This window comes from Struthio camelus, chromosome 33 (genome assembly GCF_040807025.1).
Source record: "Struthio camelus isolate bStrCam1 chromosome 33, bStrCam1.hap1, whole genome shotgun sequence".
NCBI classification, from domain to species: domain Eukaryota; kingdom Metazoa; phylum Chordata; class Aves; order Struthioniformes; family Struthionidae; genus Struthio; species Struthio camelus.
In genome coordinates, this window is record NC_090974.1 from 4032828 (window position 1) to 4056874 (window position 24047).

Genomic DNA, 24047 nt, shown 5'->3' on the forward strand with positions numbered 1-24047 from the left:
GTGGATGACGGTATGAGGAGCCAGTGGCAGGCATGTGTGTGCTGGTGGTGATTTTGAGGTCAGTTGTGCGTGGAGGCATGAGAGGCCAGTGTCAGACTGGTGTGTTCTGGTTGTGATTGTGAGGTGCTTGTACCTGAGGGAGTTAAAAGCCAGTGGCAGGCATGTGTGTGCTGGTGGTGATTGTGAGGTCCCTGTGCCTGAGGGCGTGAGAAGCCAGTGGCAGGCATGTGTGTGCTGGTGGTGATTGTGAGCTCAGTTGCTCGTGACGTCATCAGAGGCCAGTGGCAGGCATGTGTGTGCTGGTGGTGATTGTGAGGTCAGTTGTTCATGACGTCTTCAAAGGCTAGTGGCAGGCATATGTGTGCTGGTGGTGATTGTGAGCTCAGTTGCTCGCGACGTCATCAGAGGCCAGTGGCAGGCATGTGTGTGCTGGTGGTGATTGTGAGGTCCTTGTGCCTTTAGGGCGTTAGAGGCCAGTGCCCGGCTTTTTTTGCTGGTGGTTATTGTGAGGTCATTGTGTCTGAGGGCGAGAGGCCAGTGGCAGGCATGTGTGTGCTGGGGGGGACTGTGAGGTCCTTGTGCATGACAGTATGAGGCGCCAGTGGCAGGCATGTGTGTGCTGGTGGTGATTGTGAGGTCGCTGTGCCTGAGGGCGTGAGAAGCCAGTGGCAGGCATGTGTGTGCTGGCGGTGATTGTGAGCTCAGTTGCTCGTGACGTCTTCAGAGGCCAGTGCCAGGCATGTGTGTGCTGGGGGTGACTGTGAGCTCAGTTGCTCGTTACGTCTTCAGAGGCCAGTGCAAGGCATGTGTGTGCTGGTGGTGACTGTGAGGTACTTGTGCGTAACGGGTTGTGAGGCCAGTGCCAGGCACGTGTCTGCTGGTGGTGATTGTGATCTCAGTTGTGCATGACGTCTTCAGAGGCCAGTGCCAGGCATGTGTGTGCTGGGGGGGGACTGTGAGGTCCTTGTGCATGACGGTATGAGGAGCCAGTGGCAGGCATGTGTGTGCTGGTGGTGATTTTGAGGTCAGTTGTGCGTGGAGGCATGAGAGGCCAGTGTCAGACTGGTGTGTTCTGGTTGTGATTGTGAGGTACTTGTACCTGAGGGAGTTAAAAGGCAGTGGCAGGCATGTGTGTGCTGGTGGTGATTGTGAGGTCGCTGTGCCTGAGGGCGTGAGAAGCCAGTGGCAGGCATGTGTGTGCTGGTGGTGATTGTGAGCTCAGTTGTTCGTGATGTTGTCACATGCCATGCCAGGCACTAGTCTACTGGTGGTGATTTTGAGGTCCTTGTGCCTGAGGGCATGAGAGGCCAGTGGCAGGCATGTGTGTGCTGGTGGTGATTGTGAGCTCAATTGTTCCTGATGTCATCAGAGGCCGGTGCCAGGCATGTGTGTGCTGGGGGTGACTGTGAGGTCCTTGTGCATGACGGTATGAGGAGCCAGTGGCAGGCATGTGTGTGCTGGTGGTGATTTTGAGGTCAGTTGTGCGTGGAGGCATGAGAGGCCAGTGTCAGACTCGTGTGTTCTGGTTGTGATTGTGAGGTGCTTGTACCTGAGGGAGTTAAAAGCCAGTGGCAGGCATGTGTGTGCTGGTGGTGATTGTGAGGTCGCTGTGCCTGAGGGCATGAGAAGCCAGTGGCAGGCATGTGTGTGCTGGCGGTGATTGTGAGCTCAGTTGCTCGTGACGTCATGAGAGGCCAGTGGCAGGCATGTGTGTGCTGATTGTGATTGTGAGCTCAGGTGTTCGTGATGTTGCCACATGCCAGTGCCAGGCACTAGTCTACTGGTGGTGATTTTGAAGTCCTTGTTCCTGAGGGCATGAGAGGCCAGTGCCAGGCATGTGTGTGCTGGTGGTGATTGTGAGGTCCCTGTGCCTGAGTGCGTGAGAAGCCAGTGGCAGGCATGTGTGTGCTGGTGGTGATTGTGAGCTCAGTTGCTCGTGACGTCATGAGAGGCCAGTGCCAGGCATGTGTGTGCTGGTGGTGATTGTGAGCTCAGCTGTTCGTGACGTCATGAGAGGCCAGTGGCAGGCATGTGTGTGCTGGTGGTGATTGTGAGCTCAGTTGCTCGTGACGTCATCAGAGGCCAGTGCCAGGCATGTGTGTGCTGGTGGTGATTGTGAGGTCCTTGTGCCTTAGGCCGTTAGAGGCCAGTGCCAGGCTTCTTTTGCTGGTGGTTATTGTGAGGTCATTGTGTCTGAGGGCGAGAGGCCAGTGGCAGGCATGTGTGTGCTGGTGGTGATTGTGAGCTCAGTTGTTCGTGATGTTGTCACATGCCATGCCAGGCACTAGTCTACTGGTGGTGATTTTGAGGTGCTTGTGCCTGAGGGCATGAGAGGCCAGTGGCAGGCATGTGTGTGCTGGGGGGAACTGTGAGGTCCTTGTGCATGACGGTATGAGGCGCCAGTGGCAGGCATGTGTGTGCTGGTGGTGATTGTGAGGTCGCTGTGCCTGAGGGCGTGAGAAGCCAGTGGCAGGCATGTGTGTGGTGGTGGTGATTGTGAGCTCAGTTGCTCGTGACGTCATGAGAGGCCAGTGCCAGGCATGTGTGTGCTGGTGGTGATTGTGAGCTCAGCTGTTCGTGACGTCATCAGAGGCCAGTGGCAGGCATGTGTGTGCTGGTGGTGATTGTGAGCTCAGTTGCTCGTGACGTCATCAGAGGCCAGTGGCAGGCATGTGTGTGCTGGTGGTGATTGTGAGCTCAGTTGTTCGTGACATCATCAGAGGCCAGTGCCAGGCATGTGTGTGCTGGTGGTGATTGTGAGGTCCTTGTGCCTTTAGGGCGTTAGAGGCCAGTGCCAGGCTTCTTTTGCTGGTGGTTATTGTGAGGTCATTGTGTCTGAGGGCGAGAGGCCAGTGGCAGACATGTGTGTGCTGGTGGTGATTGTGAGCTCAGTTGTTCGTGATGTTGCCACATGCCAGTGCCAGGCACTAGTCTACTGGTGGTGATTTTGAAGTCGTTGTGCCTGAGGGCATGAGAGGCCAGTGGCAGGCATGTGTGTGCTGGTGGTGATTGTGAGCTCAATTGTTCCTGATGTCATCAGAGGCCAGTGCCAGGCATGTGTGTGCTAGTGGTGAGTCTGAACTCAGTTGCTCATTACGTCATGAGAGGCCATTGCCAGGCATGTGTGTGCTGGTGGTGATTGTGAGCTCAGTTGCTCGTTACGTTCAGAGGCCACTGCAAGGCATGTGTGTGCTGGGGGTGACTGTGAGGTACTTGTGCGTAACGGGTTGTGAGGCCAGTGCCAGGCATGTGTGTGCTGGTGGTGATTGTGAGGTCCTTGTGCCTTTAGGGCGTTAGAGGCCAGTGCCAGGCTTCTTTTGCTGGTGGTTATTGTGAGGTCATTGTGTCTGAGGGCGAGAGGCCAGTGGCAGGCATGTGTGTGCTGTTGGTGATTGTGAGCTCAGTTGTTCGTGATGTTGCCACATGCCAGTGCCAGGCACTAGTCTACTGGTGGTGATTTTGAAGTCGTTGTGCCTGAGGGCATGAGAGGCCAGTGGCAGGCATGTGTGTGCTGGTGGTGATTGTGAGCTCAGTTGTTCGTGACATCATCAGAGGCCAGTGCCAGGCATGTGTGTGCTAGTGGTGAGTCTGAACTCAGTTGCTCATTACGTCATGAGAGGCCATTGCCAGGCATGTGTGTGCTGGTGGTGATTGTGAGCTCAGTTGCTCGTTACGTCTTCAGAGGCCAGTGCCAGGCATGTGTGTGCTGGGGGTGACTGTGAGGTACTTGTGCGTAACGGGTTGTGAGGCCAGTGCCAGGCATGTGTGTGCTGGTGGTGATTGTGAGGTCCTTGTGCCGTAGGGAGTTAAAAGCCAGTGGCAGGCACGTGTCTGCTGGTGGTGATTGTGATCTCAGTTGTGCATGACGTCTTTAGAGGCCAGTGCCAGGCATGTGTGTGCTGGGGGGGACTGTGAGGTCCTTGTGGATGACGGTATGAGGAGCCAGTGGCAGGCATGTGTGTGCTGGTGGTGATTTTGAGGTCAGTTGTGCGTGGAGGCATGAGAGGCCAGTGTCAGACTGGTGTGTTCTGGTTGTGATTGTGAGGTGCTTGTACCTGAGGGAGTTAAAAGCCAGTGGCAGGCATGTGTGTGCTGGTGGTGATTGTGAGGTCCCTGTGCCTGAGGGCGTGAGAAGCCAGTGGCAGGCATGTGTGTGCTGGTGGTGATTTTGAGCTCAGTTGCTCGTGACGTCATCAGAGGCCAGTGGCAGGCATGTGTGTGCTGGTGGTGATTGTGAGGTCAGTTGTTCATGACGTCTTCAAAGGCTAGTGGCAGGCATATGTGTGCTGGTGGTGATTGTGAGCTCAGTTGCTCGCGACGTCATCAGAGGCCAGTGCCAGGCATGTGTGTGCTGGTGGTGATTGTGAGGTCCTTGTGCCTTTAGGGCGTTAGAGGCCAGTGCCCGGCTTTTTTTGCTGGTGGTTATTGTGAGGTCATTGTGTCTGAGGGCGAGAGGCCAGTGGCAGGCATGTGTGTGCTGGGGGGGACTGTGAGGTCCTTGTGCATGACAGTATGAGGCGCCAGTGGCAGGCATGTGTGTGCTGGTGGTGATTGTGAGGTCGCTGTGCCTGAGGGCGTGAGAAGCCAGTGGCAGGCATGTGTGTGCTGGTGGTGATTGTGAGCTCAGTTGCTCGTGATGTCAGGAGAGGCCAGTGCCAGGCATGTGTGTGCTGGTGGTGATTTTGAGGGGAGTTGTGAGTGAGGGCGTGAGAGGCTAGGGCCAGGCATGTGTGTGCTGGTGGTGATTGTGAGCTCAGTTGCTCGTTACGTCTTCAGAGGCCAGTGCAAGGCATGTGTGTGCTGGGGGTGACTGTGAGGTACTTGTGCGTAACGGGTTGTGAGGCCAGTGCCAGGCACGTGTCTGCTGGTGGTGATTGTGATCTCAGTTGTGCATGACGTCTTCAGAGGCCAGTGCCAGGCATGTGTGTGCTGGTGGTGACTGTGAGGTCCTTGTGCATGACGGTATGAGGAGCCAGTGGCAGGCATGTGTGTGCTGGTGGTGATTTTGAGGTCAGTTGTGCGTGGAGGCATGAGAGGCCAGTGTCAGACTGGTGTGTTCTGGTTGTGATTGTGAGGTACTTGTACCTGAGGGAGTTAAAAGGCAGTGGCAGGCATGTGTGTGCTGGTGGTGATTGTGAGGTCGCTGTGCCTGAGGGCGTGAGAAGCCAGTGGCAGGCATGTGTGTGCTGGTGGTGATTGTGAGCTCAGTTGTTCGTGATGTTGTCACATGCCATGCCAGGCACTAGTCTACTGGTGGTGATTTTGAGGTGCTTGTGCCTGAGGGCATGAGAGGCCAGTGGCAGGCATGTGTGTGCTGGTGGTGATTGTGAGCTCAATTGTTCCTGATGTCATCAGAGGCCGGTGCCAGGCATGTGTGTGCTGGGGGTGACTGTGAGGTCCTTGTGCATGACGGTATGAGGAGCCAGTGGCAGGCATGTGTGTGCTGGTGGTGATTTTGAGGTCAGTTGTGCGTGGAGGCATGAGAGGCCAGTGTCAGACTGGTGTGTTCTGGTTGTGATTGTGAGGTGCTTGTACCTGAGGGAGTTAAAAGCCAGTGGCAGGCATGTGTGTGCTGGTGGTGATTGTGAGGTCCCTGTGCCTGAGGGCATGAGAAGCCAGTGGCAGGCATGTGTGTGCTGATTGTGATTGTGAGCTCAGGTGTTCGTGATGTTGCCACATGCCAGTGCCAGGCACTAGTCTACTGGTGGTGATTTTGAAGTCCTTGTGCCTGAGGGCATGAGAGGCCAGTGCCAGGCATGTGTGTGCTGGTGGTGATTGTGAGGTCCCTGTGCCTGAGTGCGTGAGAAGCCAGTGGCAGGCATGTGTGTGCTGGTGGTGATTGTGAGCTCAGTTGCTCGTGACGTCATGAGAGGCCAGTGCCAGGCATTTGTGTGCTGGTGGTGATTGTGAGCTCAGCTGTTCGTGACGTCATGAGAGGCCAGTGGCAGGCATGTGTGTGCTGGTGGTGATTGTGAGCTCAGTTGCTCGTGACGTCATCAGAGGCCAGTGCCAGGCATGTGTGTGCTGGTGGTGATTGTGAGCTCAGTTGTTCGTGATGTTGTCACATGCCATGCCAGGCACTAGTCTACTGGTGGTGATTTTGAGGTGCTTGTGCCTGAGGGCATGAGAGGCCAGTGGCAGGCATGTGTGTGCTGGGGGGAACTGTGAGGTCCTTGTGCATGACGGTATGAGGCGCCAGTGGCAGGCATGTGTGTGCTGGTGGTGATTGTGAGGTCGCTGTGCCTGAGGGCGTGAGAAGCCAGTGGCAGGCATGTGTGTGCTGGTGGTGATTGTGAGCTCAGTTGCTCGTGACGTCATGAGAGGCCAGTGCCAGGCATGTGTGTGCTGGTGGTGATTGTGAGCTCAGCTGTTCGTGACGTCATCAGAGGCCAGTGGCAGGCATGTGTGTGCTGGTGGTGATTGTGAGCTCAGTTGCTCGTGACGTCATCAGAGGCCAGTGGCAGGCATGTGTGTGCTGGTGGTGATTGTGAGCTCAGTTGTTCGTGACATCATCAGAGGCCAGTGCCAGGCATGTGTGTGCTGGTGGTGATTGTGAGGTCCTTGTGCCTTTAGGGCGTTAGAGGCCAGTGCCAGGCTTCTTTTGCTGGTGGTTATTGTGAGGTCATTGTGTCTGAGGGCGAGAGGCCAGTGGCAGACATGTGTGTGCTGGTGGTGATTGTGAGCTCAGTTGTTCGTGATGTTGCCACATGCCAGTGCCAGGCACTAGTCTACTGGTGGTGATTTTGAAGTCGTTGTGCCTGAGGGCATGAGAGGCCAGTGGCAGGCATGTGTGTGCTGGTGGTGATTGTGAGCTCAATTGTTCCTGATGTCATCAGAGGCCGGTGCCAGGCATGTGTGTGCTAGTGGTGAGTCTGAACTCAGTTGCTCATTACGTCATGAGAGGCCATTGCCAGGCATGTGTGTGCTGGTGGTGATTGTGAGCTCAGTTGCTCGTTACGTTCAGAGGCCAGTGCAAGGCATGTGTGTGCTGGGGGTGACTGTGAGGTACTTGTGCGTTACGGGTTGTGAGGCCAGTGCCAGGCATGTGTGTGCTGGTGGTGATTTTGAGATCCTTGTGCCTGAGGGCATGAGAGGCCAGTGGCAGGCATGTGTGTGCTGGTGGTGATTGTGAGCTCAATTGTTCCTGATGTCATCAGAGGCCATTGCCAGGCATGTGTGTGCTGGGGGTGACTGTGAGGTCCTTGTGCATGACGGTATGAGGAGCCAGTGGCAGGCATGTGTGTGCTGGTGGTGATTTTGAGGTCAGTTGTGCGTGGAGGTATGAGAGGCCAGTGTCAGACTGGTGTGTTCTGGTTGTGATTGTGAGGTGCTTGTACCTGAGGGAGTTAAGGGCAGTGGCAGGCATGTGTGTGCTGGTGGTGATTGTGAGGTCCCTGTGCCTGAGGGCGTGAGAAGCCAGTGGCAGGCATGTGTGTGCTGGTGGTGATTGTGAGCTCAGTTGCTCGTGACGTCATCAGAGGCCAGTGGCAGGCATGTGTGTGCTGGTGGTGATTGTGAGCTCAGTTGCTCGTGACGTCATCAGAGGCCAGTGGCAGGCATGTGTGTGCTGGTGGTGATTGTGAGCTCAATTGTTCCTGATGTCATCAGAGGCCATTGCCAGGCGTGTGTGTGCTGGTGGTGATTGTGAGCTCAGTTGTTCGTGACATCATCAGAGGCCAGTGCCAGGCATGTGTGTGCTGGTGGTGATTGTGAGGTCCTTGTGCCTTAGGGCGTTAGAGGCCAGTGCCAGGCTTCTTTTGCTGGTGGTTATTGTGAGGTCATTGTGTCTGAGGGCGAGAGGCTAGTGGCAGGCATGTGTGTGCTGGTGGTGATTGTGAGCTCAGTTGTTCGTGATGTTGTCACATGCTATGCCAGGAACTAGTCTACTGGTGGTGATTTTGAGGTGCTTGTGCCTGAGGGCATGAGAGGCCAGTGGCAGGCATGTGTGTGCTGGTGGTGATTGTGAGCTCAATTGTTCCTGATGTCATCCGAGGCCAGTGCCAGGCATGTGTGTGCTGGGGGTGACTGTGAGGTCCTTGTGCATGATGGTATGAGGAGCCAGTGGCAGGCATGTGTGTGCTGGTGGTGATTTTGAGGTCAGTTGTGCGTGGAGGCATGAGAGGCCAGTGTCAGACTCGTGTGTTCTGGTTGTGATTGTGAGGTGCTTGTACCTGAGGGAGTTAAAAGCCAGTGGCAGGCATGTGTGTGCTGGTGGTGATTGTGAGGTCCCTGTGCCTGAGGGCGTGAGAAGCCAGTGGCAGGCATGTGTGTGCTGGTGGTGATTGTGAGCTCAGTTGTTCGTGACATCATCAGAGGCCAGTGCCAGGCATGTGTGTGCTGGTGGTGATTGTGAGGTCCTTGTGCCTTTAGGGCGTTAGAGGCCAGTGCCCGGCTTTTTTTGCTGGTGGTTATTGTGAGGTCATTGTGTCTGAGGGCGAGAGGCCAGTGGCAGGCATGTGTGTGCTGATGGTGATTGTGAGCTCAGGTGTTCGTGATGTTACCACATGCCAGTGCCAGGCACTAGTCTACTGGTGGTGATTTTGAAGTTCTTGTGCCTGTGGGCATGAGAGGCCAGTGGCAGGCATGTGTGTGCTGGGGGGGACTGTGAGGTCCTTGTGCATGACGGTATGAGGAGCCAGTGGCAGGCATGTGTGTGCTGGTGGTGATTGTGAGGTCGCTGTGCCTGAGTGCGTGAGAAGCCAGTGGCAGGCATGTGTGTGCTGGCGGTGATTGTGAGCTCAGTTGCTCGTGACGTCATGAGAGGCCAGTGCCAGGCGTGTGTGTGCTGGTGGTGATTGTGAGCTCAGCTGTTCGTGACGTCATCAGAGGCCAGTGGCAGGCATGTGTGTGCTGGTGGTGATTGTGAGCTCAGTTGCTCGTGACGTCATCAGAGGCCAGTGGCAGGCATGTGTGTGCTGGTGGTGATTGTGAGCTCAGTTGTTCGTGACATCATCAGAGGCCAGTGCCAGGCATGTGAGTGCTGGTGGTGATTGTGAGGTCCTTGTGCCTTTAGGGCGTTAGAGGCCAGTGCCAGGCTTCTTTTGCTGGTGGTTATTGTGAGGTCATTGTGTCTGAGGGCGAGAGGCCAGTGGCAGGCATGTGTGTGCTGGTGGTGATTGTGAGCTCAGTTGTTCGTGATGTTGCCACATGCCAGTGCCAGGCACCAGTCTACTGGTGGTGATTCTGAAGTCGTTGTGCCTGAGGGCATGAGAGGCCAGTGGCAGGCATGTGTGTGCTGGTGGTGATTGTGAGCTCAATTGTTCCTGATGTCATCAGAGGCCGGTGCCAGGCATGTGTGTGCTGGTGGTGATTGTGAGGTCCTTGTGCCTTAGGGCATTAGAGGCCAGTGCCAGGCTTCTTTTGCTGGTGGTTATTGTGAGGTCATTGTGTCTGAGGGCGAGAGGCCAGTGGCAGGCATGTGTGTGCTGGTGGTGATTGTGAGCTCAGTTGTTCGTGATGTTGTCACATGCCATGCCAGGCACTAGTCTACTGGTGGTGATTTTGAGGTCCTTGTGCCTGAGGGCATGAGAGGTCAGTGGCAGGCATGTGTGTGCTGGTGGTGATTGTGAGCTCAATTGTTCCTGATGTCATCAGAGGCCGGTGCCAGGCATGTGTGTGCTGGGGGGGACTGTGAGGTCCTTGTGCATGACGGTATGAGGAGCCAGTGGCAGGCATGTGTGTGCTGGTGGTGATTTTGAGGTCAGTTGTGCGTGGAGGCATGAGAGGCCAGTGTCAGACTGGTGTGTTCTGGTTGTGATTGTGAGGTGCTTGTACCTGAGGGAGTTAAAAGCCAGTGACAGGCATGTGTGTGCTGGTGGTGATTGTGAGGTCGCTGTGCCTTTAGGGCGTTAGAGGCCAGTGCCAGGCTTCTTTTGCTGGTGGTTATTGTGAGGTCATTGTGTCTGAGGGCGAGAGGCCAGTGGCAGGCATGTGTGTGCTGGTGGTGATTGTGAGCTCAGTTATTCCTGATGTCATCAGAGGCCAGTGGCAGGCATGTGTGTGCTAGTGGTGAGTGTGAACTCAGTTGCTCATTACCTCATGAGAGGCCATTGCCAGGCATGTGTGTGCTGGTGGTGATTGTGAGCTCAGTTGTTCATGACGTCTTCAGAGGCCAGTGCAAGGCATGTGTGTGCTGGGGGTGACTGTGAGGTCCTTGTGCGTAACGGGTTGTGAGGCCAGTGCCAGGCATGTGTGTGCTGGTGGTGATTGTGATGTCCTTGTGCCTTAGGGCGTTAGAGGCCAGTGCCAGGCTTCTTTTGCTGGTGGTTATTGTGAGGTCATTGTGTCTGAGGGCGAGAGGCCAGTGGCAGACATGTGTGTGCTGGTGGTGATTGTGAGCTCAGTTGTTCGTGATGTTGCCACATGCCAGTGCCAGGCACTAGTCTACTGGTGGTGATTTTGAAGTCGTTGTGCCTGAGGGCATGAGAGGCCAGTGGCAGGCATGTGTGTGCTGGTGGTGATTGTGAGCTCAATTGTTCCTGATGTCATCAGAGGCCAGTGCCAGGCATGTGTGTGCTAGTGGTGAGTCTGAACTCAGTTGCTCATTACGTCATGAGAGGCCATTGCCAGGCATGTGTGTGCTGGTGGTGATTGTGAGCTCAGTTGCTCGTTACGTTCAGAGGCCAGTGCAAGGCATGTGTGTGCTGGGGGTGACTGTGAGGTACTTGTGCGTAACGGGTTGTGAGGCCAGTGCCAGGCACGTGTCTGCTGGTGGTGATTGTGATCTCAGTTGTGCATGACGTCTTCAGAGGCCAGTGCCAGGCATGTGTGTGCTGGGTGGGGACTGTGAGGTCCTTGTGCATGACGGTATGAGGAGCCAGTGGCAGGCATGTGTGTGCTGGTGGTGATTTTGAGGTCAGTTGTGCGTGGAGGCATGAGAGGCCAGTGTCAGACTCGTGTGTTCTGGTTGTGATTGTGAGGTGCTTGTACCTGAGGGAGTTAAAAGCCAGTGGCAGGCATGTGTGTGCTGGTGGTGATTGTGAGGTCCCTGTGCCTGAGGGCGTGAGAAGCCAGTGGCAGGCATGTGTGTGCTGGCGGTGATTGTGAGCTCAGTTGCTCGTGACGTCATGAGAGGCCAGTGGCAGGCATGTGTGTGCTGGTGGTGATTGTGAGCTCAGTTGTTCGTGACATCATCAGAGGCCAGTGCCAGGCATGTGAGTGCTGGTGGTGATTGTGAGGTCCTTGTGCCTTTAGGGCGTTAGAGGCCAGTGCCCGGCTTTTTTTGCTGGTGGTTATTGTGAGGTCATTGTGTCTGAGGGCGAGAGGCCAGTGGCAGGCATGTGTGTGCTGATGGTGATTGTGAGCTCAGGTGTTCGTGATGTTGCCACATGCCAGTGCCAGGCACTAGTCTACTGGTGGTGATATTGAAGTCCTTGTGCCTGTGGGCATGAGAGGCCAGTGGCAGGCATGTGTGTGCTGGGGGGGACTGTGAGGTCCTTGTGCATGACGGTATGAGGAGCCAGTGGCAGGCATGTGTGTGCTGGTGGTGATTGTGAGGTCGCTGTGCCTGAGTGCGTGAGAAGCCAGTGGCAGGCATGTGTGTGCTGGCGGTGATTTTGAGCTCAGTTGCTCGTGACGTCATGAGAGGCCAGTGCCAGGCGTGTGTGTGCTGGTGGTGATTGTGAGCTCAGCTGTTCGTCACGTCATCAGAGGCCAGTGGCAGGCATGTGTGTGCTGGTGGTGATTGTGAGCTCAGTTGCTCGTGACGTCATCAGAGGCCAGTGCCAGGCATGTGTGTGCTGGTGGTGATTGTGAGCTCAGTTGTTCGTGACATCATCAGAGGACAGTGCCAGGCATGTGAGTGCTGGTGGTGATTGTGAGGTCCTTGTGCCTTTAGGGCGTTAGAGGCCAGTGCCAGGCTTCTTTTGCTGGTGGTTATTGTGAGGTCATTGTGTCTGAGGGCGAGAGGCCAGTGGCAGACATGTGTGTGCTGGTGGTGATTGTGAGCTCAGTTGTTCGTGATGTTGCCACATGCCAGTGCCAGGCACTAGTCCACTGGTGGTGATTCTGAAGTCGTTGTGCCTGAGGGCATGAGAGGCCAGTGGCAGGCATGTGTGTGCTGGTGGTGATTGTGAGCTCAGTTGTTCGTGACATCATCAGAGGCCAGTGCCAGGCATGTGTGTGCTGGTGGTGATTGTGAGGTCCTTGTGCCTTAGGGCGTTAGAGGCCAGTGCCAGGCTTCTTTTGCTGGTGGTTATTGTGAGGTCATTGTGTCTGAGGGCGAGAGGCCAGTGGCAGGCATGTGTGTGCTGATGGTGATTGTGAGCTCAGGTGTTCGTGATGTTGCCACATGCCAGTGCCAGGCACTAGTCTACTGGTGGTGATTTTGAAGTCCTTGTGCCTGTGGGCATGAGAGGCCAGTGGCAGGCATGTGTGTGCTGGGGGGGACTGTGAGGTCCTTGTGCATGACGGTATGAGGAGCCAGTGGCAGGCATGTGTGTGCTGGTGGTGATTGTGAGGTCGCTGTGCCTGAGTGCGTGAGAAGCCAGTGGCAGGCATGTGTGTGCTGGCGGTGATTGTGAGCTCAGTTGCTCGTGACGTCATGAGAGGCCAGTGCCAGGCGTGTGTGTGCTGGTGGTGATTGTGAGCTCAGCTGTTCGTGACGTCATCAGAGGCCAGTGGCAGGCATGTGTGTGCTGGTGGTGATTGTGAGCTCAGTTGTTCGTGATGTTGTCACATGCCATGCCAGGCACTAGTCTACTGGTGGTGATTTTGAGGTCCTTGTGCCTGAGGGCATGAGAGGTCAGTGGCAGGCATGTGTGTGCTGGTGGTGATTGTGAGCTCAATTGTTCCTGATGTCATCAGAGGCCGGTGCCAGGCATGTGTGTGCTGGGGGTGACTGTGAGGTCCTTGTGCATGACGGTATGAGGAGCCAGTGGCAGGCATGTGTGTGCTGGTGGTGATTTTGAGGTCAGTTGTGCGTGGAGGCATGAGAGGCCAGTGTCAGACTGGTGTGTTCTGGTTGTGATTGTGAGGTGCTTGTACCTGAGGGAGTTAAAAGCCAGTGGCAGGCATGTGTGTGCTGGTGGTGATTGTGAGGTCGCTGTGCCTGAGGGCGTGAGAAGCCAGTGGCAGGCATGTGTGTGCTGGCGGTGATTGTGAGCTCAGTTGCTCGTGACGTCATCAGAGGCCAGTGGCAGGCATGTGTGTGCTGGTGGTGATTGTGAGCTCAGTTGCTCGCGACGTCATCAGAGGCCAGTGGCAGGCATGTGTGTGCTGGTGGTGATTGTGAGCTCAGTTGTTCGTGACATCATCAGAGGCCAGTGCCAGGCATGTGTGTGCTGGTGGTGATTGTGAGGTCCTTGTGCCTTTAGGGCGTTAGAGGCCAGTGCCCGGCTTTTTTTGCTGGTGGTTATTGTGAGGTCATTGTGTCTGAGGGCGAGAGGCCAGTGGCAGGCATGTGTGTGCTGGTGGTGATTGTGAGCTCAGGTGTTCGTGATGTTGCCACATGCCAGTGCCAGGCACTAGTCTACTGGTGGTGATTTTGAAGTCCTTGTGCCTGAGGGCATGCGAGGCCAGTGGCAGGCATGTGTGTGCTGGGGGGGACTGTGAGGTCCTTGTGCATGACGGTATGAGGCGCCAGTGGCAGGCATGTGTGTGCTGGTGGTGATTGTGAGGTCGCTGTGCCTGAGGGCGTGAGAAGCCAGTGGCAGGCATGTGTGTGCTGGCGGTGATTGTGAGCTCAGTTGCTCGTGACGTCATGAGAGGCCAGTGGCAGGCATGTGTGTGCTGGTGGTGATTGTGAGCTCAGCTGTTCGTGACGTCATCAGAGGCCAGTGGCAGGCATGTGTGTGCTGGTGGTGATTGTGAGCTCAGTTGCTCGTGACGTCATCAGAGGCCAGTGGCAGGCATGTGTGTGCTGGTGGTGATTGTGAGCTCAGTTGTTCGTGACATCATCAGAGGCCAGTGGCAGGCATGTGTGTGCTGGTGGTGATTGTGAGGTCCTTGTGCCTTTAGGGCGTTAGAGGCCAGTGCCAGGCTTCTTTTGCTGGTGGTTATTGTGAGGTCATTGTGTCTGAGGGCGAGAGGCCAGTGGCAGGCATGTGTGTGCTGTTGGTGATTGTGAGCTCAATTGTTCCTGATGTCATCAGAGGCCAGTGGCAGGCATGTGTGTGCTAGTGGTGAGTGTGAACTCAGTTGCTCATTACCTCATGAGAGGCCATTGCCAGGCATGTGTGTGCTGGTGGTGATTGTGAGCTCAGTTGTTCATGACGTCTTCAGAGGCCAGTGCAAGGCATGTGTGTGCTGGGGGTGACTGTGAGGTCCTTGTGCGTAACGGGTTGTGAGGCCAGTGCCAGGCATGTGTGTGCTGGTGGTGATTGTGAGGTCCTTGTGCCTTAGGGCGTTAGAGGCCAGTGCCAGGCTTCTTTTGCTGGTGGTTATTGTGAGGTCATTGTATCTGAGGGCGAGAGGCCAGTGGCAGACATGTGTGTGCTGGTGGTGATTGTGAGCTCAGTTGTTCGTGATGTTGCCACATGCCAGTGCCAGGCACTAGTCTACTGGTGGTGATTTTGAAGTCGTTGTGCCTGAGGGCATGAGAGGCCAGTGGCAGGCATGTGTGTGCTGGTGGTGATTGTGAGCTCAGTTGCTCGTGACGTCATCAGAGGCCAGTGGCAGGCATGTGTGTGCTAGTGGTGAGTGTGAACTCAGTTGCTCATTACGTCATGAGAGGCCATTGCCAGGCATGTGTGTGCTGGTGGTGATTGTGAGCTCAGTTGCTCGTTACGTCTTCAGAGGCCAGTGCAAGGCATGTGTGTGCTGGGGGTGACTGTGAGGTACTTGTGCGTAACGGGTTGTGAGGCCAGTGCCAGGCATGTGTGTGCTGGTGGTGATTGTGAGGTCCTTGTGCCGTAGGGAGTTAAAAGCCAGTGGCAGGCACGTGTCTGCTGGTGGTGATTGTGATCTCAGTTGTGCATGACGTCTTCAGAGGCCACTGCCAGGCATGTGTGTGCTGGGGGTGACTGTGAGGTCCTTGTGCATGACGGTATGAGGAGCCAGTGGCAGGCATGTGTGTGCTGGTGGTGATTTTGAGGTCAGTTGTGCGTGGAGGCATGAGAGGCCAGTGTCAGACTCGTGTGTTCTGGTTGTGATTGTGAGGTGCTTGTACCTGAGGGAGTTAAAAGCCAGTGGCAGGCATGTGTGTGCTGGTGGTGATTGTGAGGTCGCTGTGCCTGAGGGCATGAGAAGCCAGTGGCAGACATGTGTGTGCTGGTGGTGATTGTGAGCTCAGTTGTTCGTGATGTTGTCACATGCCATGCCAGGCACTAGTCTACTGGTGGTGATTTTGAGGTCCTTGTGCCTGAGGGCATGAGAGGCCAGTGGCAGGCATGTGTGTGCTGGTGGTGATTGTGAGCTCAATTGTTCCTGATGTCATCAGAGGCCAGTGGCAGGCATGTGTTTGCTAGCGGTGAGTGTGAACTCAGTTGCTCATTACGTCATGAGAGGCCAGTGGCAGGCATGTGTGTGCTGGTGGTGATTGTGAGCTCAGTTGTTCGTGACATCATCAGAGGCCAGTGCAAGGCATGTGTGTGCTGGTGGTGATTGTGAGGTCCTTGTGCCTTTAGGGCGTTAGAGGCCAGTGCCCGGCTTTTTTTGCTGGTGGTTATTGTGAGGTCATTGTGTCTGAGGGCGAGAGGCCAGTGGCAGGCATGTGTGTGCTGATGGTGATTGTGAGCTCAGGTGTTCGTGATGTTGCCACATGCCAGTGCCAGGCACTAGTCTACTGGTGGTGATTTTGAAGTCCTTGTGCCTGTGGGCATGAGAGGCCAGTGGCAGGCATGTGTGTGCTGGGGGGGACTGTGAGGTCCTTGTGCATGACGGTATGAGGAGCCAGTGGCAGGCATGTGTGTGCTGGTGGTGATTGTGAGGTCGCTGTGCCTGAGTGCGTGAGAAGCCAGTGGCAGGCATGTGTGTTCTGGCGGTGATTGTGAGCTCAGTTGTTCGTGACGTCATGAGAGGCCAGTGCCAGGCGTGTGTGTGCTGGTGGTGATTGTGAGCTCAGCTGTTCGTGACGTCATCAGAGGCCAGTGGCAGGCATGTGTGTGCTGGTGGTGATTGTGAGCTCAGTTGCTCGTGACGTCATCAGAGGCCAGTGGCAGGCATGTGTGTGCTGGTGGTGATTGTGAGCTCAGTTGTTCATGACGTCTTCAGAGGCCAGTGCAAGGCATGTGTGTGCTGGGGGTGACTGTGAGGTCCTTGTGCGTGACGGGTTGAGAGGCCAGTGCCAGGCATGTGTGTGCTGGTGGTGATTGTGAGGTCCTTGTGCCTTTAGGGCGTTAGAGGCCAGTGCCAGGCTTCTTTTGCTGGTGGTTATTGTGAGGTCATTGTGTCTGAGGGCGAGAGGCCAGTGGCAGGCATGTGTGTGCTGGTGGTGATTGTGAGCTCAGTTGTTCGTGACATCATCAGAGGCCAGTGGCAGGCATGTGTGTGCTGGTGGTGATTGTGAGGTCCTTGTGCCTTTAGGGCGTTAGAGGCCAGTGCCAGGCTTCTTTTGCTGGTGGTTATTGTGAGGTCATTGTGTCTGAGGGCGAGAGGCCAGTGGCAGGCATGTGTGTGCTGTTGGTGATTGTGAGCTCAATTGTTCCTGATGTCATCAGAGGCCAGTGGCAGGCATGTGTGTGCTAGTGGTGAGTGTGAACTCAGTTGCTCATTACCTCATGAGAGGCCATTGCCAGGCATGTGTGTGCTGGTGGTGATTGTGAGCTCAGTTGTTCATGACGTCTTCAGAGGCCAGTGCAAGGCATGTGTGTGCTGGGGGTGACTGTGAGGTCCTTGTGCGTAACGGGTTGTGAGGCCAGTGCCAGGCATGTGTGTGCTGGTGGTGATTGTGAGGTCCTTGTGCCTTAGGGCGTTAGAGGCCAGTGCCAGGCTTCTTTTGCTGGTGGTTATTGTGAGGTCATTGTATCTGAGGGCGAGAGGCCAGTGGCAGACATGTGTGTGCTGGTGGTGATTGTGAGCTCAGTTGTTCGTGATGTTGCCACATGCCAGTGCCAGGCACTAGTCTACTGGTGGTGATTTTGAAGTCGTTGTGCCTGAGGGCATGAGAGGCCAGTGGCAGGCATGTGTGTGCTGGTGGTGATTGTGAGCTCAGTTGCTCGTGACGTCATCAGAGGCCAGTGGCAGGCATGTGTGTGCTAGTGGTGAGTGTGAACTCAGTTGCTCATTACGTCATGAGAGGCCATTGCCAGGCATGTGTGTGCTGGTGGTGATTGTGAGCTCAGTTGCTCGTTACGTCTTCAGAGGCCAGTGCAAGGCATGTGTGTGCTGGGGGTGACTGTGAGGTACTTGTGCGTAACGGGTTGTGAGGCCAGTGCCAGGCATGTGTGTGCTGGTGGTGATTGTGAGGTCCTTGTGCCGTAGGGAGTTAAAAGCCAGTGGCAGGCACGTGTCTGCTGGTGGTGATTGTGATCTCAGTTGTGCATGACGTCTTCAGAGGCCACTGCCAGGCATGTGTGTGCTGGGGGTGACTGTGAGGTCCTTGTGCATGACGGTATGAGGAGCCAGTGGCAGGCATGTGTGTGCTGGTGGTGATTTTGAGGTCAGTTGTGCGTGGAGGCATGAGAGGCCAGTGTCAGACTCGTGTGTTCTGGTTGTGATTGTGAGGTGCTTGTACCTGAGGGAGTTAAAAGCCAGTGGCAGGCATGTGTGTGCTGGTGGTGATTGTGAGGTCGCTGTGCCTGAGGGCATGAGAAGCCAGTGGCAGACATGTGTGTGCTGGTGGTGATTGTGAGCTCAGTTGTTCGTGATGTTGTCACATGCCATGCCAGGCACTAGTCTACTGGTGGTGATTTTGAGGTCCTTGTGCCTGAGGGCATGAGAGGCCAGTGGCAGGCATGTGTGTGCTGGTGGTGATTGTGAGCTCAATTGTTCCTGATGTCATCAGAGGCCAGTGGCAGGCATGTGTTTGCTAGCGGTGAGTGTGAACTCAGTTGCTCATTACGTCATGAGAGGCCAGTGGCAGGCATGTGTGTGCTGGTGGTGATTGTGAGCTCAGTTGTTCGTGACATCATCAGAGGCCAGTGCAAGGCATGTGTGTGCTGGTGGTGATTGTGAGGTCCTTGTGCCTTTAGGGCGTTAGAGGCCAGTGCCCGGCTTTTTTTGCTGGTGGTTATTGTGAGGTCATTGTGTCTGAGGGCGAGAGGCCAGTGGCAGGCATGTGTGTGCTGATGGTGATTGTGAGCTCAGGTGTTCGTGATGTTGCCACATGCCAGTGCCAGGCACTAGTCTACTGGTGGTGATTTTGAAGTCCTTGTGCCTGTGGGCATGAGAGGCCAGTGGCAGGCATGTGTGTGCTGGGGGGGACTGTGAGGTCCTTGTGCATGACGGTATGAGGAGCCAGTGGCAGGCATGTGTGTGCTGGTGGTGATTGTGAGGTCGCTGTGCCTGAGTGCGTGAGAAGCCAGTGGCAGGCATGTGTGTTCTGGCGGTGATTGTGAGCTCAGTTGTTCGTGACGTCATGAGAGGCCAGTGCCAGGCGTGTGTGTGCTGGTGGTGATTGTGAGCTCAGCTGTTCGTGACGTCATCAGAGGCCAGTGGCAGGCATGTGTGTGCTGGTGGTGATTGTGAGCTCAGTTGCTCGTGACGTCATCAGAGGCCAGTGGCAGGCATGTGTGTGCTGGTGGTGATTGTGAGCTCAGTTGTTCATGACGTCTTCAGAGGCCAGTGCAAGGCATGTGTGTGCTGGGGGTGACTGTGAGGTCCTTGTGCGTGACGGGTTGAGAGGCCAGTGCCAGGCATGTGTGTGCTGGTGGTGATTGTGAGGTCCTTGTGCCTTTAGGGCGTTAGAGGCCAGTGCCAGGCTTCTTTTGCTGGTGGTTATTGTGAGGTCATTGTGTCTGAGGGCGAGAGGCCAGTGGCAGACATGTGTGTGCTGGTGGTGATTGTGAGCTCAGTTGTTCGTGATGTTGCCACATGCCAGTGCCAGGCACTAGTCTACTGGTGGTGATTTTGAAGTCCTTGTGCCTGAGGGCATGAGAGGCCAGTGGCAGGCATGTGTGTGCTGGTGGTGATTGTGAGCTCAGTTGTTCGTGACATCATCAGAGGCCAGTGCCAGGCATGTGTGTGCTGGTGGTGATTGTGAGGTCCTTGTGCCTTAGGGCGTTAGAGGCCAGTGCCAGGCTTCTTTTGCTGGTGGTTATTGTGAGGTCATTGTGTCTGAGGGCGAGAGGCTAGTGCCAGGCATGTGTGTGCTGGTGGTGATTGTGAGCTCAGTTGTTCGTGATGTTGCCACATGCCAGTGCCAGGCACTAGTCTACTGGTGGTGATTCTGAAGTCGTTGTGCCTGAGGGCATGAGAGGCCAGTGGCAGGCATGTGTGTGCTGGTGGTGATTGTGAGCTCAGTTGTTCGTGACATCATCAGAGGCCAGTGCCAGGCATGTGTGTGCTGGTGGTGATTGTGAGGTCCTTGTGCCTTAGGGCGTTAGAGGCCAGTGCCAGGCTTCTTTTGCTGGTGGTTATTGTGAGGTCATTGTGTCTGAGGGCGAGAGGCTAGTGCCAGGCATGTGTGTGCTGGTGGTGATTGTGAGCTCAGTTGTTCGTGATGTTGTCACATGCCATGCCAGGCACTAGTCTACTGGTGGTGATTTTGAGGTCCTTGTGCCTGAGGGCATGAGAGGTCAGTGGCAGGCATGTGTGTGCTGGTGGTGATTGTGAGCTCAATTGTTCCTGATGTCATCAGAGGCCGGTGCCAGGCATGTGTGTGCTGGGGGGGACTGTGAGGTCCTTGTGCATGACGGTATGAGGAGCCAGTGGCAGGCATGTGTGTGCTGGTGGTGATTTTGAGGTCAGTTGTGCGTGGAGGCATGAGAGGCCAGTGTCAGACTGGTGTGTTCTGGTTGTGATTGTGAGGTGCTTGTACCTGAGGGAGTTAAAAGCCAGTGACAGGCATGTGTGTGCTGGTGGTGATTGTGAGGTCGCTGTGCCTGAGGGCGTGAGAAGCCAGTGGCAGGCATGTGTGTGCTGGCGGTGATTGTGAGCTCAGTTGCTCGTGACGTCATCAGAGGCCAGTGGCAGGCATGTGTGTGCTGGTGGTGATTGTGAGCTCAGTTGCTCGCGACGTCATCAGAGGCCAGTGGCAGGCATGTGTGTGCTGGTGGTGATTGTGAGCTCAGTTGTTCGTGACATCATCAGAGGCCAGTGCCAGGCATGTGTGTGCTGGTGGTGATTGTGAGGTCCTTGTGCCTTTAGGGCGTTAGAGGCCAGTGCCCGGCTTTTTTTGCTGGTGGTTATTGTGAGGTCATTGTGTCTGAGGGCGAGAGGCCAGTGGCAGGCATGTGTGTGCTGATGGTGATTGTGAGCTCAGGTGTTCGTGATGTTGCCACATGCCAGTGCCAGGCACTAGTCTACTGGTGGTGATTTTGAAGTCCTTGTGCCTGAGGGCATGCGAGGCCAGTGGCAGGCATGTGTGTGCTGGTGGTGATTGTGAGCTCAGTTGCTCGTGACGTCATCAGAGGCCAGTGGCAGGCATGTGTGTGCTGGGGGGGACTGTGAGGTCCTTGTGCATGACGGTATGAGGCGCCAGTGGCAGGCATGTGTGTGCTGGTGGTGATTGTGAGGTTGCTGTGCCTGAGGGCGTGAGAAGCCAGTGGCAGGCATGTGTGTGCTGGCGGTGATTGTGAGCTCAGTTGCTCGTGACGTCATGAGAGGCCAGTGCCAGGCATGTGTGTGCTGGTGGTGATTGTGAGCTCAGCTGTTCGTGACATCATCAGAGGCCAGTGCCAGGCATGTGTGTGCTGGTGGTGATTGTGAGCTCAGTTGCTCGTGACGTCATCAGAGGCCAGTGGCAGGCATGTGTGTGCTGGTGGTGATTGTGAGCTCAGTTGTTCGTGACATCATCAGAGGCCAGTGGCAGGCATGTGTGTGCTGGTGGTGATTGTGAGGTCCTTGTGCCTTTAGGGCGTTAGAGGCCAGTGCCAGGCTTCTTTTGCTGGTGGTTATTGTGAGGTCATTGTGTCTGAGGGCGAGAGGCCAGTGGCAGGCATGTGTGTGCTGGTGGTGATTGTGAGCTCAGTTGTTCATGACGTCTTCAGAGGCCAGTGCAAGGCATGTGTGTGCTGGGGGTGACTGTGAGGTCCTTGTGCGTAACGGGTTGTGAGGCCAGTGCCAGGCATGTTTGTGCTGGTGGTGATTGTGATGTCCTTGTGCCTTAGGGCGTTAGAGGCCAGTGCCAGGCTTCTTTTGCTGGTGGTTATTGTGAGGTCATTGTGTCTGAGGGCGAGAGGCCAGTGGCAGACATGTGTGTGCTGGTGGTGATTGTGAGCTCAGTTGTTCGTGATGTTGCCACATGCCAGTGCCAGGCACTAGTCTACTGGTGGTGATTTTGAGGTCCTTGTGCCTGAGGGCATGAGAGGCCAGTGGCAGGCATGTGTGTGCTGGTGGTGATTGTGAGCTCAGTTGCTCGTGACGTCATCAGAGGCCAGTGGCAGGCATGTGTGTGCTAGTGGTGAGTCTGAACTCAGTTGCTCATTACGTCATGAGAGGCCATTGCCAGGCATGTGTGTGCTGGTGGTGATTGTGAGCTCAGTTGCTCGTGACGTCTTCAGAGGCCAGTGCAAGGCATGTGTGTGCTGGGGGTGACTGTGATGTACTTGTGCGTAACGGGTTGTGAGGCCAGTGCCAGGCATGTGTGTGCTGGTGGTGATTGTGAGGTCCTTGTGCCGTAGGGAGTTAAAAGCCAGTGGCAGGCACGTGTCTGCTGGTGGTGATTGTGATCTCAGTTGTGCATGACGTCTTCAGAGGCCACTGCCAGGCATGTGTGTGCTGGGGGTGACTGTGAGGTCCTTGTGCATGATGGTATGAGGAGCCAGTGGCAGGCATGTGTGTGCTGGTGGTGATTTTGAGGTCAGTTGTGCGTGGAGGCATGAGAGGCCAGTGTCAGACTGGTGTGTTCTGGTTGTGATTGTGAGGTGCTTGTACCTGAGGGAGTTAAAAGCCAGTGGCAGGCATGTGTGTGCTGGTGGTGATTGTGAGGTCGCTGTGCCTGAGGGCATGAGAAGCCAGTGGCAGACATGTGTGTGCTGGTGGTGATTGTGAGCTCAGTTGTTCGTGATGTTGCCACATGCCAGTGCCAGGCACTAGTCTACTGGTGGTGATTTTGAAGTCGTTGTGCCTGAGGGCATGAGAGGCCAGTGGCAGGCATGTGTGTGCTGGTGGTGATTGTGAGCTCAGTTGCTCGTGACGTCATCAGAGGCCAGTGGCAGGCATGTGTGTGCTAGTGGTGAGTCTGAACTCAGTTGCTCATTACGTCATGAGAGGCCATTGCCAGGCATGTGTGTGCTGGTGGTGATTGTGAGCTCAGTTGCTCGTGACGTCTTCAGAGGCCAGTGCAAGGCATGTGTGTGCTGGGGGTGACTGTGAGGTCCTTGTGCGTAACGGGTTGTGAGGCCAGTGCCAGGCATGTGTGTGCTGGTGGTGATTGTGAGGTCCTTGTGCCTTTAGGGCGTTAGAGGCCAGTGCCAGGCTTCTTTTGCTGGTGGTTATTGTGAGGTCATTGTGTCTGAGGGCGAGAGGCCAGTGCCAGGCATGTGTGTGTTGGTGGTGATTGTGAGCTCAGTTGTTCGTGATGTTGCCACATGCCAGTGCCAGGCACTAGTCTACTGGTGGTGATTTTGAAGTCGTTGTGCCTGAGGGCATGAGAGGCCAGTGGCAGGCATGTGTGTGCTGGTGGTGATTGTGAGCTCAATTGTTCCTGATGTCATCAGAGGCCAGTGGCAGGCATGTGTTTGCTAGTGGTGAGTGTGAACTCAGTTGCTCATTACCTCATGAGAGGCCATTGCCAGGCATGTGTGTGCTGGTGGTGATTGTGAGCTCAGTTGCTCGTGACGTCTTCAGAGGCCAGTGCAAGGCATGTGTGTGCTGGGGGTGACTGTGAGGTCCTTGTGCGTAACGGGTTGTCAGGCCAGTGCGAGGCATGTGTGTGCTGGTGGTGATTGTGAGGTCCTTGTGCCTTTAGGGCGTTAGAGGCCAGTGCCAGGCTTCTTTTGCTGGTGGTTATTGTGAGGTCATTGTGTCTGAGGGCGAGAGGCCAGTGCCAGGCATGTGTGTGCTGGTGGTGATTGTGAGCTCAGTTGTTCGTGATGTTGCCACATGCCAGTGCCAGGCACTAGTCTACTGGTGGTGATTTTGAAGTCGTTGTGCCTGAGGGCATGAGAGGCCAGTGGCAGGCATGTGTGTGCTGGTGGTGATTGTGAGCTCAGTTGTTCGTGATGTTGCCACATGCCAGTGCCAGGCACTAGTCTACTGGTGGTGATTTTGAAGTCGTTGTGCCTGAGGGCATGAGAGGCCAGTGGCAGGCATGTGTGTGCTGGTGGTGATTGTGAGCTCAGTTGCTCGTGACGTCATCAGAGGCCAGTGCCAGGCATGTGTGTGCTAGTGGTGAGTCTGAACTCAGTTGCTCATTACGTCATGAGAGGCCATTGCCAGGCATGTGTGTGCTGGTGGTGATTGTGAGCTCAGTTGCTCGTGACGTCTTCAGAGGCCAGTGCAAGGCATGTGTGTGCTGGGGGTGACTGTGAGGTCCTTGTGCGTAACGGGTTGTGAGGCCAGTGCCAGGCATGTGTGTGCTGGTGGTGATTGTGAGGTCCTTGTGCCTTTAGGGCGTTAGAGGCCAGTGCCAGGCTTCTTTTGCTGGTGGTTATTGTGAGGTCATTGTGTCTGAGGGCGAGAGGCCAGTGGCAGGCATGTGTGTGTTGGTGGTGATTGTGAGCTCAGTTGTTCGTGATGTTGCCACATGCCAGTGCCAGGCACTAGTCTACTGGTGGTGATTTTGAAGTCGTTGTGCCTGAGGGCATGAGAGGCCAGTGGCAGGCATGTGTGTGCTGGTGGTGATTGTGAGCTCAATTGTTCCTGATGTCATCAGAGGCCGGTGCCAGGCATGTGTGTGCTAGTGGTGAGTCTGAACTCAGTTGCTCATTACGTCATGAGAGGCCATTGCCAGGCATGTGTGTGCTGGTGGTGATTGTGAGCTCAGTTGCTCGTTACGTCTTCAGAGGCCAGTGCCAGGCATGTGTGTGCTGGGGGTGACTGTGAGGTACTTGTGCGTAACGGGTTGT